This window comes from Macrobrachium nipponense, chromosome 8 (assembly GCF_015104395.2).
Source record: "Macrobrachium nipponense isolate FS-2020 chromosome 8, ASM1510439v2, whole genome shotgun sequence".
NCBI classification, from domain to species: Eukaryota; Metazoa; Arthropoda; class Malacostraca; order Decapoda; family Palaemonidae; genus Macrobrachium; species Macrobrachium nipponense.
In genome coordinates, this window is record NC_087203.1 from 103897665 (window position 1) to 103904500 (window position 6836).

The window sequence follows — 6836 nt, forward strand, 5'->3', positions numbered from 1 at the left end:
CCTAACATTAACTTGAGGATAAAATTCTCTTAAAGCTTTAGTAGTCTATTTCTATTACCATAGAAAAACATAGTAAAATACAGTACTGCTTTATTGGCTTTTAAAATGGAAACTTTCGGGAACAATAACTTTTCTAGCTGTTTACCAACATATGTATCTATGAAAGCAATATTAAAACCGTTTTTTTGAAGCATTTCTTCTATAAACTGAAATTCTGAATGAAGACTAAATAATTTGAACAAATGTTAAAGGCACGGGTCACAAGTGTAACAGACTAAATTGCGTCTATAAACTATAGGGATGAATGAAGAAAATTTAGTTGTGAGTCCTGTAAATGTGGTTTCTTGTAAACTGATGTTGAAAAAGTGTTATCGCTGTGATTTACTTACGAGCACGTCAAGGAAAGCTAAAGTATTATTGTTCTCTACTTCTGAAGTAAATTCAATATTTTGGTGTTTTGAGTTAAACCATAATCAAGAAACTGGGATACATGTGCTTCAGATCTAAAAATTAAAAATGTAACATCTACATAACGTCGGTAGAACAGTGGTTTAAAAGAACTGGGACAATTATCTAGCCAGACAACTTCGTGATGAGATAAAAGGCATTGGCCAAATTAGGACCGAGAGTGTTTCCCATTGCTACACCATCTTTTTGTTTGTTTATATACATTTGTGTTAAACATAAAATAACATTCAGACGCAGCTAATGTGAGCAGTTTGTGTAACTGTTGTTTATTAAAATTATGGATACTGTTGGAGTCATTAAACAAGTTGTTGATGCATATATCAATGGTTTCTGCTAAAGGAATATTAGTAAATAAAGATTTAACATCGAAACTTACAAGAACCAATTTCCTAGTTCTACATCACAAATTTCTTTGGCAAAAGTAAACTAATCTTTAACTGTATACTGATTGCATGTTACAGGAGCTAAAATAGGAACAAGAAACTTTGACAAATGGTAGTTGAAAGTACCTATAGCTGACATGATTGGTCTGAGTGGGACCACTTTTCCTTGTGCACCTTGGGGAGGCCATAGAGCACTCCAGGTTTAGATCCAGATGTAAATAGATCGTTATATGTATGTTCATCTAGAACACCCTCAGACTTCAACTTTCTTAAGAACCTGTTAACACTTTCCTCCTTATTGAGTAACTTTAAAAGAATGTCGTCCTTCACTAATTCAAATTTAGTGTGGTCGTCAAGTTAATGTTAGGGTGGTGTTCAAGCCTAAGTATACTATTGGTGGTTTGTTTGAGTACAAAGACATCGTACCCCCAGAATTACACTCTCATGTTGTTTATAAATACGAGTGCAATTGCTGTAATGCAATTTACGTGGGAAAAAACAAATCGCCAAGCACGTGTACGATGGTTTAAACACTTAGGAAGATCAGTTAGGACAAACAGGCTTTTAGCAAAACCACCATTGATCACCCTCTAAGATTAGAATCATTTTCCATTCTCTCTAGTCGAGTGGCCCCCATGGAGCTGGCAATAGTAGAAAGTCTCTACACTTCAAAGTTGAAACCTTCCCTCAGTAACAACGAGAGGTCCACGGAGATGGTGTTTTAAAAAATTTTTTAGTTTGATGCAGGTATTTACTTTTTTAATATTGCTTCCTTTCCTTTTTTTCATGTTTGTACATTACTCTTTTTCTTATTATATATTAACAATGTAACCTTTGTGTAACATTACTTCATTCTAATGATCGATTGTAATTTAGTGATTTTTTATTTTTTTTTTCTGTTTTGTATAGACCTGATGATGGAGACAGTTACTCCGAAACTGGTAGTCATTACAAAATAAAGGATGTTTTATGTACAAGTGCTGGTTTTACTCTTTATATATATATATATATATATATATATATATATATATATATATATATATATATATATATATATATATATATATATATATATATATATATATATATATATATATATATATATATAAAGAGTATGCGTGTATGGCGCATACATGCGCCTGTGTGACGTTTAAATCCTATTTTTATAATAAGTATCTCTCTCTCTCTCTCTCTCTCTCTCTCTCTCTCTCTCTCTCTCTCTCTCTCACACACACAATCTAGTGACCTCAATGGATTCGGTCATTCAACTTTTCCCTCACACCACCGCAACACAAAATTAATTTATTCATTATTGGCTATTTTTATGCTAAACAAAGGGTTTCCTTTTGCAATTTCTGCTTTGTTTAATAATAAACCATATTTTTTTAGAGCAAGTCTGAATGTTACATCATTTTCTGCTTGGACAAGAGAACCGGGAGAAAGTGGTGCAGTGTGTAATGTAAAAATCTCGACCGCTGACATGAGAAACAATAGGAAAAATGCAAAACTAAAATTAGGAGATGAAAGAGGAATATGAGGAGGTGAAGCTTTCTGGGAACACTTTTAATTTGAAAAAAAAAAAAAGAGAAGACATGCAGTTTGGTTTCCATGTTGTTCAAGACAAACCTTCTCTTAAAGAAAACTCCAAAGGAGACAGAAATGAAGAACCGCAAATATAAAATTATCATTAGGAGAAGAACTTAACGAATATAATGAACTCTTCAACTGTTAGCAACTCGATTGAAATAACTTTTGCAGCATGAAAATAAACGCTGTAATCAAACAACTTCAAGCGAAATTATTTTTGCTGAAAGGAAAATTATATTTTTCGAAACAAAATCAGTAATGAGGTGATTCACAATGCGTCCTTAAAAACTGAAATGGAGCTGCTGAAACGCGGATTGAAATAGAAGGGAAAATAAATGCGAGACATGAATAGAAATAATGAGTCAATTAGGTGTTGCATAGGATATCCATTTATTTTCACAGTTCTTGTTGAAGGTGTGTTGTTCAGATGTTCGAATTTTTCCCCAACTATACATAAATTTTTTTTTTTTTATCAAACAGGTTTTCCTGGAAACGTATTATTATTTCGTAAGCTTTCTAATTAAGTAAAGTTATTCCTATCAGACCTAATTATGACGAGGCCATACAGCATATGATGTATAGGTTTAGAGTGTTAAGAATTCATTTGATCACATTCTCTCACCAAACTAACTATGAGATTCAGGGTCTCTGTAACACGGTTTTTTGGACTTTGCTCCTTGTCAAAGCATCGGATGTAGCTGAAAGTTGACATATGTATATTTTACAACCACACACAAATTTTGTCAGCATTATCAACCAACCTAAACCCGATAGTTTTGATTTTTATAGAGTAAAAATGAACTAGCCGACGCCCATGGCCAATGATTACGAGCCAAGAGTCGAAAAACATTCATTATGTAAGCAAGGTAAACAAACGCCTTTTATTTGACTAAATGTTGCCCCGGCCATCACCAGACAGAAATGCCATCGGCTCTGAAACCCAAAGACTTTATGAATGGCGGAACGATACATAGATGTGGGTGGGGTATCAGTGCTAGCGTAGTAATACTACTGTAGCAGTAGTGCCGCAACAGTATAGCAGTAATATACATGAATTAAACGTTTAGACCAACTGCTGGGATCCTTGAGGATCATTTAGCACTTCTTACAACTACTCGATAAATTAGTTTTTTTATAGCCAGAAGTTAAATTTTCTAATCCAACAATGCCCATGATAGCCTTCAGTGTTATCCTGAATTATAACGAGGCGAAAGTGGGGTGGAGCCTCATGAAGTCACCATTCTGACGATAATTATTGGTGAAGGTTTAAAGCCAATATACGGTACCGGCTATTTTTTCAGTAAATAGGTAGATAGCCAATAAATAAAAATTGCTTGACATTGGATATAGCAGTTACCAAATCAAGTGGTCTACTATGTTTTTGGTAATTACCAACTATTCCCTACATCTTGTCAATCTGATTGTGACCTATAAAGTAGACTGAAATTTCTTTGGAAACTTATTTTGGGAGTTAGACTAATAATCGAAGTGTTTTTGTATTTATTAACATATTTTGTTGGTTTGTTCATTATGAAAATTATCAGTGGGGAGGTTCCAGAGTTCATAAGGTGTGTACTGCTTTGCTTGTATTTAAAGTTGTATGTCATTGTTGCCAGAGGTTTAGCCTTCGTTACGTATAGCCAATCATCCATCGAGAAAGAGGGAAGAAATGCTGTCATAAGTTACGTAACGAGTGCGTTCGAAACCTTTTCTCTGAGTAAGTTGGCTCGTCTTCAAAAAAGGTCACTTTTACATTACAAGTACCAATCTATTCAACTACGTAGTGCAGAATACACTCAAAATATTTATGTGTTGATATAATATGTATTATGAATAAGCGTTATATTATGAAATGCATAGATAAAAAGTTATTGCGAAAAAACCGTGTTACAGAGGCCCTGAATCTCATAGTAAGTGTCATTTCAAACATTTCAGATACCTGTTTTTTAAGTACAAATGATTTTAGTTGCTTCATAATTGTTCAGATAACCCTAGGTATGCTGCGAACGTTCTCACAACATACGAATTTTATCCGAATACTTGGTGCCTTCTCCACATCGATTTACTCCACCCACTGACCTTATACTTTTAGTGACTTAAAACGCACAGGGTCGTATCTCATAATCAGCATCAAGGCGAGGATATGCAAAGGTCACTAGGTTTCACACATCACACTTCTGCTCACATAAACCCATGCAGTTTTTGCATGTGATAATAGATGTGCCTATTTTATGTCAGTTTATAGCAACAGCTTTCCTGTAGATTCAGACATTAGAAGTAATCTAAATCTGAATGGATCTTGCTTGTCCTCACCCGGGTGACAGTAGGGAAGACATGACACAGCCACCCACCCCATGCAAACCGATTTGTTCGTCCCGGGTGGGGGGAGCCGGGTAGGGATAGGGTAGGGGAGATATCCGCCCTCCTCCTGCATACCTGTTTGTCCTCCCCCCAAGGTCGGGGCGGGGTAGGTATGGGATCGGGAGGGTAGGGGAGAGCACCACCGGGTTCCAGCGCTCTCTAAATAAGCTCATTGTATTATCTGGAATGCAATCTCAGCAATAGAGAAAATTCATACCTCTGATGAGTAAGAACCTTTGATGAAGGACCTGAGATCTTTGTGGAAGAAATGCTCTCATTCGGCTAGTGGTAACTACATACGTCAGGTGAGTTTATATACTGATGGACCATTGCGTTGGTTTTTCATTTAGTGTAGACGTCACGTATATCAAGGGAGAATTGCTCCTAGTAATTAGTTATTGAACCCTTTGTATGGAACTTGTAGGATGCTGGGAAAGAAAATAATAAATTGTAGGATGCTGGAAAAGAAAATAATAGCCATTCTCTCCAATTTTCAAGGTATGAAATTCACCAAATGACACGGGTATGATGTTTACAAGCCACGTATCCTATGATAAGAATAAGTTTTAAATTAAATTTGTGATATTTTGTACGAATAGCTTCCTCCATACAATGGCAGGAAAAGTCAGTGCACCTTTTTTCTCCATGCAGTGGTAGGAAGAGTCAGTGCACGATTTTTGCAACGAAATAAGGAAAAAATAAGAAATATCTTCGTCGCGTTCAATTTTGTCCCAGCAAACTACCGCGATTCTGGTAATGGCGAGACATTAAGCAATTGTAAATTGCTGGAAAATAAAAGCACAATATTGGGTCGGGAACGTTCGCACGATTGCCCATAACAGTTGACATCATTGGCTTCTATGCAATAAATGTATGAACGGGATATTTATATCGGGGCGTGGAAAGAGCACGACCAGAGAATGTCATTATCGATAACACGAAGAAACAAGACCGTTATTTTTAGTTGAAAATCGAGACAATCTGTTACTGATTCTGGTGGGTGGTTGAGAAGATGAAGTAGGTCATATGCCAGCGCTGACCTTTGCACAGTTGAAGTCAGTAAGCAACTGGAAAGAGCTTAAATTGATTATTAAGATGCTAGGTGGAGGTGGCTGTTTTCAGTTAACTAGTCATATTGATCTTTTCGCCGTAAGGGGGTTAGTGCCGTCCAATGCACCTCATGCGATGCACTGTAGGCATTGCTTTAGGTTTTGTGCAGGGTCCCTTCGGCCCTTAGCTGCAAACCCTTTTACTGTACCGCCATTCATATTCTCTTTCTTCCATCTTGATCCAACCCCAACCCCCTAGCAATGGTTTTTCTTAGTGCAACGTGCGAGATTTTCCTCTTGTTACATCTTTTAAACCTTTTTACCGTCAATTTTCGTTTTCAGCGCTGAATGCCCTCATGGGTCCCAACGCTTGGCCTTTGACCTAAATTCTATATCCATCTATTTCGATTTACTTTTAGAGGAAGTGGACTTTTCATGAGCTGATGTTACTAAAGAACAGACCTTTTCTCATATTTACACGCCTATTTTTGAGTTTTCTGTAAAAGAGAACTATTGAGGTGGCTCTGCCTGTTCGTCCGCACTTTTTCTGTCCGTCTTCAGATCTTAAAAACTACTGAGGCTAGAGAGCTGCAAATTGGTATGTTGATCATCTACCTTCCAATTATCTAACATCAAATTTCAGCCCTCTAACCTTAGTAGTTTTCATTTAATTGGGATTAAATGTAACCATGATCGAGCATCTGGCACCGCTATAAGCTATAGGTGCCAACAACGCAGGCCACCACGGGGCTGTGGCTAAAAAATGTTTTTTGGGTCGCAGCTAAGAGTTTCATGGGCCGTGGCTGAGAGTTTCATACAGCATTATAAGCTGTACAGAAAACTCGATTGCGCTGAAGAAACTTCGGAGCATATTTGTACTTGTCTTCCTTTCATACATATTATGTCAATAAGATAGATTGTAAGGAAGCTCTCTTCAGGGTTGTAAATTTATCAAATCGTCCGGTTTATTTTATTTATGAATTCGTGT